General features: G+C 55.2%; 1 long non-coding RNA gene across 1 annotated transcript in view; it reads right to left on the minus strand.

Moving 5' to 3' along the window:
- Window positions 1–1,827: 1,827 nt before the first annotated feature.
- The window catches only part of LOC116534227, a 66,340-nt gene continuing 55,849 nt past the window's right edge, over window positions 1,828–12,318 (minus strand). The window contains exons 2-3 of the long non-coding RNA XR_004261635.1: window positions 6,008–6,089; window positions 1,828–3,688 (exon numbers count right to left, since the gene is read on the minus strand). This is a non-coding gene — a long non-coding RNA (uncharacterized LOC116534227). The remainder of the gene's footprint in view (window positions 3,689–6,007; window positions 6,090–12,318) is intronic.

A 12,318-nucleotide genomic window follows, 5' to 3' on the forward strand; every position in this document is an offset into this window, starting at 1 on the left:
CTTTTGCAGCCCTCCAGTTTCTTTAAGGAGGTGATGCTGGATGTCCTGGGGATAGGCTAGGTCTACGAGGTGGGCAAGATGGATGGGGGGGAGGGTCCCCAGAGAGTGGGGCTGTGCACTGCTGCATGGCAGAACACAGGATGGTGACAAGCCACAAGGGGCAAGGGGACCCTGGCCATCCAGGAGGCAGGACACAGGGACAGGGACCAGCTTCGCCAGAGGCTCCCAGGTGAAACCACAGAGCCCCAGACCGGCAGGGGTACAAAGGGTGTCCCAGAGTCCATGGTGCAGGCAGGCCAGTGTTGGCCAGAGGGGTAGGTGTGAGTGCTGAGTGAGGACTGGGGTCGGCTGCTCCAATCCAGGGCAGGGAAGTGCCTGCCAAGATATGAAGCAATTCAAAGACAGCGGACTCGGGTCACTTCCTGCCCTTCTGAGTCAGGGCACTGAGATTTCAAGTCCCTACACAGGCCACCACAGAATACAGCAGCTGGGAGGCTGTCTGTGGTGTGGGAGTGGGGGTGGGGTGGGCGGAGCTGTGTTGGTTCGTTAGTTCAGCTAGCTGGTGTGCTAGGTTTGCCACGTGCCTGGGGTGAACGAACATGAGTCAGGCACCCGCCCTGCCCTGAAGTAGAGTCGCGTTTACTGTAGTGAAGTAGACAGTGGAAACTTGTGCCTGAGCCCCAAAGAAGGAAGGGGTTAGTCCTCCACAGCGCTGGACGTGGGTGCCAGGCATCCAGGCTGAACATAACGGCAGCCGACCGGGCAGGGACTGGCAAGGTGAGGACGAGGAGGCACACGGCCTTGCCCATCCCTGTGTCTCTGGCTGTGTGTGCTGGTGCTGCACGGCTGCTGGGCCCCTTGCGTGTAAAATGGGGCCAGCAAAAGCACCTGCACCCTGGGTGGTTGTGAGGACTGAAAGACACGATTTAGAAGAGAGCCTGGCGCAGCATCCACAGTTAATGAGAGAACTTCTATGATCATACTTGTGTGGATACGGGTGGTGTGACCGTGTCATTTACATCCACGGGGTGCTGCTGGAGGACCACCTGGCTCTGCAGCCACTGCTTTCTCAGGGCTCAGTCTCCCACTGTAGATGTAGGCTGGGGTTCTAACTGTTGCCGGCCGGTGTGAGGGCCCGTGTTCGTGTGCACTGGTGCCCCGTAGGTCTCCATCGGGTGACGCGGCCTTTGCTCTCAGCTGCACCTTTCCTCATGCCACTCCCACCCTCTCCACCTAAGCAAACCCTGCCCACACCCCTCAGAGCCCTCCCCACCTCCCCTGCTCTCTATTCTGAGGGTGCCCCAGCCTCACGCTGCCTGCACGTTGCCTGCTGTGTGTCTGGCTTTCTGAGAGAGGCCGAGGGCGGGGATTCTGTCCTATTCTTGTCTCGCGCAGGTCCTCACGGGCGCAGCCCAGCGAGCGCACACTTAGTCTTGCACAGGGCTGCCCAGCAGTGTGTGCTGCACGTCCCCATCCTGGGCTAAGCCTGTGGGGTATGAGTGTGTGTGTGGGTGTGCACCTGTGTATACACGTGTGCCCCAGGCCACTATTTCAGGCGAGAGACCCCTCCGCCAACTGGGAGCTGGGCCTGAGTTTTGGGGAGATGGGGTGGGGCCTTCCCTGCTGAGCCATGAAGCCCCTGGATCTCCCAGCTCATGACGTCTACGTCCTCTACTTACCTGACGTTCCCCGGTCCAAGACCAAGGCCCCGGGCCCAGGGGGTGGGGGTGGGGAGTGGGGTGGCAGAGAGAGGAGGACCAGAGCAGGCGGGTAGAGCAGCCTCGGATTTTCCGACACTAACCCATCGGGATCTGGAACACAATGGAGGCAGCGTCCTGCATCTGTGCTGCCCCGCTCGGCGTTCACTCACCATCTGGGGCTCCTGAGTGCCTGGAATGTGGTTGGTGTGAGCAAGGAACTGGATTTTGTTTAATTTAACTGTAAATAGCCACATGTGGGTGGTGGCTGCCGTATTGGACAGCACAGCTCTGAGGTCCTCTGCCCGCCCCCTATGTCTGGCAGGATGGTGGGCCTCGCTGGAGAGATCTGCCGCGTCTCTTCTTGGAAAGGAGACCACCTTTCTGTCCCTCAGCGCTCTGCCTGCTGGCTCACAACTGGGGCGTTCTCTTGGTGGCTTCACTGAAATACCCCTGCCCGGTACCGCTCCCTCTTATGGGAACTCAGCTCCCTGCTCCCTAGGGAAGAAGGAAGGCAGTCCCAGATAGAAGCCCTGAGAGAGGCCGCCTGGCCCAGATCCTGGCAGAAGATGGAGTTCTCCTGGCACTGCCAGCTTCCTGCCCACCAGGACCCAGAACGGGAAGGCAGCAGGGGTGGGCTTGGAGGAGGGAGTCAGGGAGAAGGAGGGAAAGGAATCAGGCTTCAGCAGACACTTCTCACGGTGGTGGAGACTTTACAGATGTGACCAAATTTAATGCTCACACACCCCAAAGACACTTCATTTTAGGGATGTGACAACTGAAGCTCAGAGAGGGTAAGTAACTTGCCCAGGGTCACACAGACAGGAAAGACGAGAGTCAGGATTTGAACCTGTGTCTTTTTGGCCTTCAAGGGCATAGGGCACAGTGTACCTCCTGCTACAGCTGGTCTACGGAGGCGGGGATCTGTGTGGCTCCAGCCTACCTGTAGTTCTCGGTCAGAGTCCAGCTCAAGCGCTGCTTCTGTTCATCACTCAGCTGAGCAGTGGTGAAGATGGCATCAGCGGGACCACGCCACCCCTGCCCAGCACCCAGGCCTGCTCCCAGGCTTCCCAGCTAACTCTAGAGCACTGTGGTCTCTGGACGGTGTGAAGACCGTCACTGGGAGACAGGGCAGCAGAAGGCCATGGAGAGGAAGTTACAGCAGCTGGGCCCTGAGTCAGGGTGCAGGTGTGATGCGCAGGGCCGATGCGCAGGTGTGATGCCAGGTGGTGGCTCGGGTAAAGGGTGGCAGCCAGAGCTGGCAGGAGGCAGGGGTGCGGCTAGACACCAGAAACTGTGAAATGTCTGCTGATCTCAATTTCCATTAAGAGGTGATATTCAAAATACTTACAATTGTTACCCTGTGAGCACCATTCCAGCACTGGCTTAAACAACCAGCAAGGTTGTGCTGTCTCTACCAGCTGAATGTTACCCTGGTCATGACCTCAAACTCTCGATTCAGAGGGCAGCAGGGTGGGAGCTGATGGGACTGGTCACTGCGTCCCTGTCCAATCCAGGCAGGCAAGACCTGATCCTGACTTCACAGTCTTCCGTGGGATCCTGGCCCAGGCCTTTCTTCTTGGATGTCTCTGACAGATAGATTCATCCTCTAGACCATTCTTGAAAGGGAAGAGGGATGACGTAACTTCCCATGGGAACCCCCCTCCCCAACTCCCATGTGAAAGACAGCAGTATCAGTGGAATCTGGGAATTGCCGGAGCTGGGACCAGCAGCTGGGATCCGCATGTGTGGACGATTGCCAGGGCGGGAAACGGGGCCACCCCTGTGCCTACCTCGGCTTCCCTCATCACAATGCATCCCCCACATTGTTATCCCCCTGCATTGCTTCATCGGGGGTCCCCCCACATTGCCTCATCGGGGCATGGACAGAGAATGGAGGAGGAGGAAACGTTCACTCGCCCTCTGGTAATACACATGGGCCAGGACTCCTGCCACCAGCTCAACCAGATGATAAGCGACAGGCAGAAATACTAGGAGCAAGGAGAGAAGAGGGTCACCACCAGGAATCAGGACACTCCCGTGACCATGTTTCTCCAAAGTGGTGGGGGTGGTAGAGATAGCTGCCAGGGACCCCCATCACCTGTGCCATCCTCCTTCTCTCACCGGCAGCTCTGGACGTCCCAGCCTTGCCAGCTGATGGAAGCGAGTTCCCCACTCATCCTTTTCCTCACTGGACTGCTGGCAATTCAGTAATCCACCCACCCATCCGATATGTATAAATACCTGCTGTATGCCAGGTGCCAAGTAGCGTAAGACAACTTTTGTCCTCAAAGTTAGTAATTGGTGGGGGACAACGTGTGATTACCGTGCTGTGCTATCAGTGTAACTATGGGTTAAGCCCTAGAAATGAGAAGGCTTCCTGGAGGCAGTGTCACCTGGGGGGCGTCTCTAAGGACGAACAGGCATTTGCCAGGTGAAGAAGGAGGGAAGTGCATTCCAGGCAGAGGGGAGAGCAGGCACAAAGGCTGGAGCCTGAGGAAGGCATGGGGCATTTGTGTTCAGGGAGCAGAACGTGCCTACATGGCTAGGGTGCAGGGGCCAGGCTGGGCAGCAGCAACCAAGGCTCAGGAAGAAGCTAAGGCAGAGATGAGAAAGGTGATTCTGTGTCCTTTTCCAGCGCTGTGCCCATTTTCTGTCCTGCATGGCCCTGCAGGGATTCGCAGTTCCCCTCACTGCTGCCTGGCCACCTCCAGGCTTGGGGCTGCCCTTCTGGCTTTATGGCCCTGCTGCAGCTGCTGCCTGGCTTCCTGGCCATGCACACACGCAGGGAAGGTGGGACCCTCCTCACTCCCGCCTGGCTTTCCTCCGTCCGGGAGGCTTCTCCTCGACCCTGATCCTGGTGTGTTCTTGCAGCAGCCAACAGGTCTGAAATTCGTATCAGGCCCACTTAGGCTGGAGGGGACAGGGAGAGGGGGATGAAGCCGGGTAAGTACTGGCAGCCGAGGAGCACTGGGCAGGAACAAGTGAAGAGCAGAAAGGAGGAGACAAGAGAGGGAAGGACTACTGATGGAAATTGGCACTGCCCAGGGATAGCTCAGCCCCACTCATGAGCACCTCTCCCCTAGCTGCCCCCGGGGACTGCCCACCCATCTGGCCACAGCAGGGCAGTGGCCCATAGCACTGGGATGGCTGGGCTCAGGGAAGGCCCAGGCTGTGGGTGACACCTGACACACCCAGCAGGGAAAGTAGTGTGGGCTGGAGGGAGACAGCTGGGGCTGGGGGTCTCCTCAGGATGGACCGGAGGCTGCTGGCAGTTTTAGAGTCAAGGCCAGTGGAGAGGCCCATGGGTTTTATCTAGTCAGCTGCACTATTCGGCAAGGAGCAGGGAACACAAGGAGAGGGAACGTTTCTTTGTATGGGGAAAGAGCCTTGGCCCAACAGCAAGGCTACCTTTTGCTGTTGTTCTCTTTTTTTTTTCAATGTTCAGTTTCCTTTAATGAGCCCCATCTCCCTGAAGGGCAGGCGCCCTTCCTGCTGGCTCGGGATTGCCCTCCCCACCTGCCCCACTGTGGTGCTCAGGCCGGCTCCCTCCTGCTGCCCAGAACCCAGAGGCAGTGATGCCAGCCGCTCCCAGTGCCCCTCAGAGCATGAGAGGAAGAGGTGATGGAGCATCTATAACTGGACACAAAGACCCAGGCTGCTGGCAGCTGGGAGGGCTGCATCCTGGCATCTCACCACCTTCCTTCTGTTACCACCATGGGCTAGTGTCAGGCCCAGGACAGTCCTGAAGAGCGTCCCTGCCCTGGTTGCCATGCAAGACAGGGTGGGGGACAGGGAGGATGGAAAGGGAGAGACACAACCTCACCGCTCAGTTTAATGGCAGGCTAAGTTAGCACTGCCAGTGCTGCAAAGGCTGGATCAGAGGCATCACACAGGCTACTGACCTGCTGGAGGTTTGAGGAGTGGGGGAGCTGAGTGCTGGGCAGGGGTGAGGGGTGGGGGGACAGCCTCCTGAGTGAGGGGCTCCAGTGTGTAAAGATACCCGGGAGGGGATTGAGGGGCCTGCCTGGGGCTTTGAGGGATTGAGGCTGGGTGGCCCCAGGCACTGGCTCCAGGCAGCAGCTTCAACAGTGGGGGAGCTGCAGGTATGTGACTCACCTGAGCGGGGGAGGCCTTGAGTCACGCCTCCTGCTGTGACAGCCCCAGGAAGCAGGCCAAGAGTCTGACTCCTCTGGATCCCGCCCTAAGGCTGGCTAGGGCTCCTGGGCAGTGGGCCGGGCTGTGGGCTTTAGCCTTATAACGCCACAGATGCCAACAAACCCATCTTTGCCCCGCTATCCTGCATTCACCCAGCGTTTCCTGGCTCCCTCCGTGCATCACACTCATCTCGGTCACACTCATCTCGGAGCTTCTGCGGCACACACGGGCTGTCTCCAAAGCAGAAAAGCAGCCCTTGTGTTACTGTATGAAGCTCCCTTCATGTAGGCCAGGCATCCAGCCTTCAGGCCTTTGCTCTCCCTGTCTCCGCTGCTCAGAAGGCCGCTGACTCCCTGTCCTTCAATACCCAGCTCAGCTCAGTCATGGCTCTACTAAGCCACGCCAGGTGGCAGTGATGGCTTCTCCCTGCCATCGGATGCCTGCAGCGTGTCATCTGCTGTCTCCTGACTGCTTTGCCCCTTCTTTCCTCTGTGCCTTCCCCCTGCCTGCTGCATGACCCCTCGATTCCTGTGTAGGTCTTCACTAGATGAATGATGCAACTTTCCCCACTGCCCTGGATCAGTCGCTTCTGTTTTGGGTGTTACCACTGTCCCCCATGGAATGACTGTGAGCTTCTGGGGACCGCACCTTCAGTTTCCCCTGGCTCCTCCACAGTGCCTGGTGTGGTGCTGGACCTAGAGGCGTGCTTAGTGAATGTCCCTGATGAAGATGTGGTTGTGCACTTTCTTACAAAGCACACCTGGAAGACAGCAGGAAGAGGCGGGAGCAAGCCAGTCCTGTGTTGTGGAAGGAGTTTTGTCTTTTTCTGATCTGAGAGTACCACAGAGCAGTTACCTTAGTTACATTTATACCAGTGGTTCTCAACTCGGGTGGATTTGGTCCTCGGGCAGCATTGGACTTTTGCTGTTGTCGTTACTGGGGGAAGGAGTTCTACCACTGGGTAGAGGCCAGGGATGCTGCTGAGCACCCTACAGCGTACAGGGCAGTCCCCCACAGCAAAGAATGATCAGGCTGCAAATGTCGGTAGTGCTGAGGTTGAGAAACCCTGGGTCACACATTGGTAGGTTCTCAGGCTGATGCTGGGACTTGCTTTGCTTTTGTGCCCCTGTACACTACAGGAAGCACAAACAGAAGATCTGAGGAATGTCACCTACCTCTTGAGGAGCCAGGAAGAGAACAGGAACAGAAGCATGCGCAGCCTTGTGCTTTGCGCCTGCCGGGGAGAGCAGCTCTGCAGCAGGAGGCTGCTCACCTGGACACAGGAAGGCTGAGGGAAGCCCGTACTGCTTCAGCTCACATCCCCACGTGACCTGAAGGCTGGAGAGGGAATTCCAGGAGTCCAGGTACATCCTTTCTGGTCCCAAGATCTCGAAGTGTTCTCTGGGGACAGTCTGTTTTCTGAAGCAGCTGTGGAGTCCTCCGGCTTCCTTAGTGAGCTGGAGAGGCGGGTGGTTTGCTGCCACGATTCTGTAAGAGGTTGGCTCTAGGAAGCATGAAGCCTCCAGAGACAGCTTTAGCCTCCTTTAAGTTTGATTTGATGTTGTTTTTTGAATTATTAAACAAAAGTCAGTAAGAAATTCTTAGGTGCCCTGTAATTCGGAGGAGTTCTATTTCCACACAGTTAATATCACTGGCCCCGTGCTGTCCTCCTTCTCCTAGCTCACCACACCAAGGAGGGCCCATGCTGCACCAGCAGAGCCCAGAATTCTTTTCAGGGACCCCCAGAAGTTCTGCCAATGGCTTAGGAGGCATTACCCCAACTCAGGGTACGCTGGCCTTGCTTCTCAAACCTAGTAGACTAACAGAAGGGCATGCAGTGTTTCCAGAGTGGGAGCAGCAGAAAGCATCCCTTTCTTTTTTCAAAAGAAAAAAAAAGCACCCTTCCTTGGCAGAGTCGATGCCTTGTTCATGGGAGCAGCCCAGGAGCATGGAGCAGAGGCTGGCACACAGTGGTGCACCCTGACGGTGACAGCCAACATGTATGAGTGCTCCCAGTTGCCAGCCCCCTTGCAGGCACATTGCGTGATCTCTCCCATCCACCCTCAGAGATGAGTACTAGCATTACTCATCACATTGCCACGTGGGCATGAGCGTCAGCCTCATTTTCTAGATGAGGACACGTGCGTGGAGAAGCTAGGTAGCTTGCCTGAGGTCACACAGCAAATCCATGGCCGGGTGAGGCATGGAACCCAGGAATTCTGGCTGCCGAGCCTGTGCGCAGACCTGCTACATGATACTTTCCCCACTAAACGGCAGCTGTGCGGAGGGATGGATGGGTGAGCACTGGGCTGACTTAGTGGGGATTCAGCACTTTAGGGCTGGTATGGTTCAGGTGGATGCAGGGGTGTTAGGTGCTCCCCCAAGGGACAGGGTGTCAGGAGAGGTGAGGAATGAGTGGGTGTAGGTGGAGAAAAAAAGGGGAACCCCAGGCACACGAGCATCCCTCACTGCCCTTCACTCAGCCCCTTGCCAACTGTCCAGGGCGCCAGCCTTCTGTGTTCCCCTTGTATAGGACACAACCTTTAGGGCCATCCATGGTGGCCTTGTGGGCTGAGCTTCAGTGTCCTCGCCCGCAGATGGGGTAGGCCAGTGATGCTCCAGGCAGCACCCCCTGCAGGCTGCCCTCCTCCTTGCCAGCAGTAGTGGAGCATCTCCTGCCTGCTCCTCCACCCCCGTGGCTTGTCCTGGGTTCACGGCCATGGGCTCTAATGCGGGTCTACCCCTCCACTCTTCACTTTTCTTAGCCCAGCCTGCTCTGATCTCAGAAGCTAGTCACTATCTCTGCAGCCTGTGAAGCATTCCCTGAGTGTGCACAGAGCTTCGCACAGCAAAGCCTCCAGCCTCCCTCCCTTTGTTCTCTCTCTGGCTGTTCCTTCTGCCTGGAATTCCCCACCTTGGCTCCATCTGTGTTCCGTTATTGGCTGCTCCACCACCAACATTCAGCTCAGGCATGGCCTCTGCAAAGCCTTGGGCCAGAAGCTTCTGACCCATGACCTGTGAGCTCATTGCTAGCATCCTTGTTTTGGAACATCCTTCTGGCTCCAGGCCTCTCTGCTTGTCTTGCTCCCTGGCGCTGTGCACCCTTGGATCCCTGCTTGCCCTCCTGGCTCTCACCTGTACCTTGTTCTGCCTTCACAGGCCCTGTGTGCCAGGGTGTGAACTGAACCTGCCCAGTGAACTCCAGTCCACCTCCAGCTCCACTCTTGTTTTTGTGACTGGTCTGTCCCTTACAGACTCAGGGATGGTCCTTCTTTTTTTTTTTTGGAGATAGAGCCTCACTCTGTCGCCAGGCTCTAGGCTGGAGTGCAGTGACGCGATCTCAGCTCACTACAACCTCTGCCTGCTGGGTTCAAGCAATTCTTCTGCCTCAGCCTCCGAGTAGCCGGGACTACAGGCATGTGCCACCACGCCCAGCTAATTTTTGTATTTTTTTAGTAGAAGTGGAGTTTCACCATGTTGGCCAGGATGGTCTCGGTCTCTTGACCTCGTGATCCATCCACCTTGGCCTCCCAAAGTGCTGGGATTACAGGCATGCATGGTCCTTCTAGAAGCGAATGGTCTGGTTTGATGGAAATGGGTAATGAGAATCCCAAGGAAAGCTCTTCTAGCATCTGCCTTCCAGAAGAACGATCCCATTTCAGGCTCAAAATGCAGAGGGAACCAGTGTGTTAAGCACAGAACAGGACCCACACGTTAATTCCCACTCCCTCCCTGTAGCATAGTGGGTTTTTTTTTCATTAATTCTTTAACAGAACAGCTGAAACTAGAAGCAAAGTTGGATACTTTCTAAAACCATAGATCAAAAGTGAAGTTGGAACAGCATAGCATTTTCTGAATCAAACCAATACTTTCTTTAATGAGAGGCTTTGCAGATATTTCTCATGGTGACATTAAGATGACTAACAAGAAATGGAGTCTTTGGAGAGACTTATGCCACGTGGGGGCAAGCTGAGCCCCAGACAAGGGTTTCTGGGGCAGATACACTGAGGCATGAGAGGCAGGGCAACTGAGCCTCAGCGGGTGCCATCCTTGAGGTAAGTTTGAAGAACTTCGTAAAACCGGAATTTCAGAATTTCTCCATTGGACTGATTCTGCCACGAAGAAGGGAGCTTTGTGGAAGCATTCCTCTTTGTCTCTCCGGCCACCCTCAATGATTAGAGAGAGACAGTGTTTGCAAAGCTTCCTGCAAGAGAGAGCCTGATGGGTGGAGGGGCTAGCCTGTTCTCAGAACAGTGTGGCATCCAGGCAGTTCGCGACGGGGTGGAGGGGCTAGCCTATTCTCAGAACAGTGTGGCATCCAGGCAGGTCGCGACGGGATGGAGGGGCTAGCCTGTTCTCAGAACAGTGTGCCATCCAGGCAGGTCGCGACGGGGTGGAGGGGCTAGCCTGTTCTCAGAACAGTGTGGCATCCAGGCAGGTCGCGACGGGGTGGAGGGGCTAGCCTGTTCTCAGAACAGTGTGGCATCCAGGCAGGTCGCGATGGGGTGGAGGGGCTAGCCTGTTCTCAGAACAGTGTGGCATCAGCACAGCAGGAGGATCACAACTTTGCCAAGTTAAGCTGCAGGGAGAAGAGCCCAGCCTGAAGGCTATCCAGCCGGCTGTGTGTGAGAGGGTCACAGAAGCAGGTGAAGGGAGGGTCAGAGAGCCCAGAACGACCAGCCAAACAGGAAAAGATGAAGCCAGCTGTTTAAGCGGCAATGACCTCAGGGCGAATTATTTTCTGGCAATTAACCAGCGACTGGAGGCAGCGCAGAGGTGCAGCTGCCTGGCCTGTGTGTGCAAACAAGCGAGGATGTGGAGTTGGGAGCTACAAGCCATTCCTGTAACAAGATGTCACTGTCGGAAGGCTGAAGGTGACCTCTACCCCTCCTGGCCCCAGCCCAGGGCTCGCAGCCTGGGCTATCCAGCCACAGCTATGCCGGAGGTTGGGACTCAGCCTTTCCACTGGGAGCAGCTCTCCAGTGAGGACAAGAGGATGTGCGCTCACCAATTTCTGATAATAACATACAGTCCTGGCCCCGGGGGCTGGGAGAGGAGAAGAGGACCAGGGCTGGAACAAGGGGATCGGTAGACGCGATGGAGTGAGGGCAAGTTGGGAGAGACAGGGAGGGAGCAAACTGGATCCTGGGGAAGCAGGAGGTATTCTATAAGCACATCAAGACAATGCAGCTGAACAGTTCCACTGGCTCACACCTGTAAGCCCAGCAACTTGGAGCCGAGGCAGGAGAACTGCTGAGTCCAGGAGTTTGAGACCAGCCTGGACAGTATAGCAAGACCTGCTTCTTAAAAACTAAAATAGGGAGAGAGAGATCCAAGATGGCTGATCACTAGCAGCTCGGGATCGTAGCTCCCACTGAAAGAGCAGAGAACGAGAGGACGCCACACTTTCAGATCAATTTTTGTTGCTCATGCACCAGGAGATTCCCAGTGGAGGAGCCCCACGTGTCGCCAGTGCGACTCTTGAGGCCGGTAAGGCGGTTTTGCCGCTGCCTTGGAGCGGCGGTTCTTGGTGCAGACTCAGAAAAGCACCATCAATCTTAACGCCGCTGTTTTGGCCGGCGCAGTGGGTTGCTCAGATTCTAGTGCCGGGAATCAACAAGTTGGACGTCCATTCAGAAACCCAACTATAAAGACGGTAATTATAAAGACCACAGATGGATAAATCAATAAAGAAGGGAAGAAAACAGCCTAAGAAGGCTGAGAATACCCAAACTCAGAACGCCTCTCCCTCTACAGGGGATCACAGTTCCTCATCAGCAACGGAACAAGGCCTGATGGAGAACAAGTATGTTCCATTAACAGAAGCAGGCTTCAAAAGGTGGATGATAAGAAACTTCTGGGAATTAAAAGAACTTGTTCTAACCCAATGCAAAGAAACTAAGAACTTTGAAAAAAGGTTTGACGAAATGTTAAAAATAACACACAATTTAGAGAGGAATATAAGTGAATTAATGGAGCTGAAAAACACAACACGAGAACTTCGCGAACTATGCACAAGTTTTAACAGCCGAATTGATCAAGCAGAAGAAAAGATATCAGAGGTCAAAGACCAACTTCATGAAATAAAACAAAAAGACAAGATTAGAGAAAAAAGGATAAAAAAGAACGAGCAAAGTCTCCAAGAAATATGGGACTATGTGAAAAGACCTAATCTACGTTTGATAGGTGTACCTGAATGTGACGAAGAGAATCAATCCAAGCTGGAAAATACGCTTCAGGATATTATTCAGGAAAACTTTCCCAACCTAGCAAGGCAGGACAATATTCAACTCCAGGTAATACAGAGAACACCACAAAGATATTCCTCAAGAAGACCAACCTCAAGGCACATAATCGCCAGATTCACCAGGGTTGAAATGAAAGAGAAAATACTGAGGGCAGCCAGAGAGAAAGGTCAGGTTACCCATAAAGGGAAGCCCATCAGACTCACAGCAGATCTCTC

This window comes from Sapajus apella, unplaced genomic scaffold (genome assembly GCF_009761245.1).
Source record: "Sapajus apella isolate SASKATOON/1434 unplaced genomic scaffold, GSC_monkey_1.0 scaffold86, whole genome shotgun sequence".
NCBI lineage: Eukaryota > Metazoa > Chordata > Mammalia > Primates > Cebidae > Sapajus > Sapajus apella.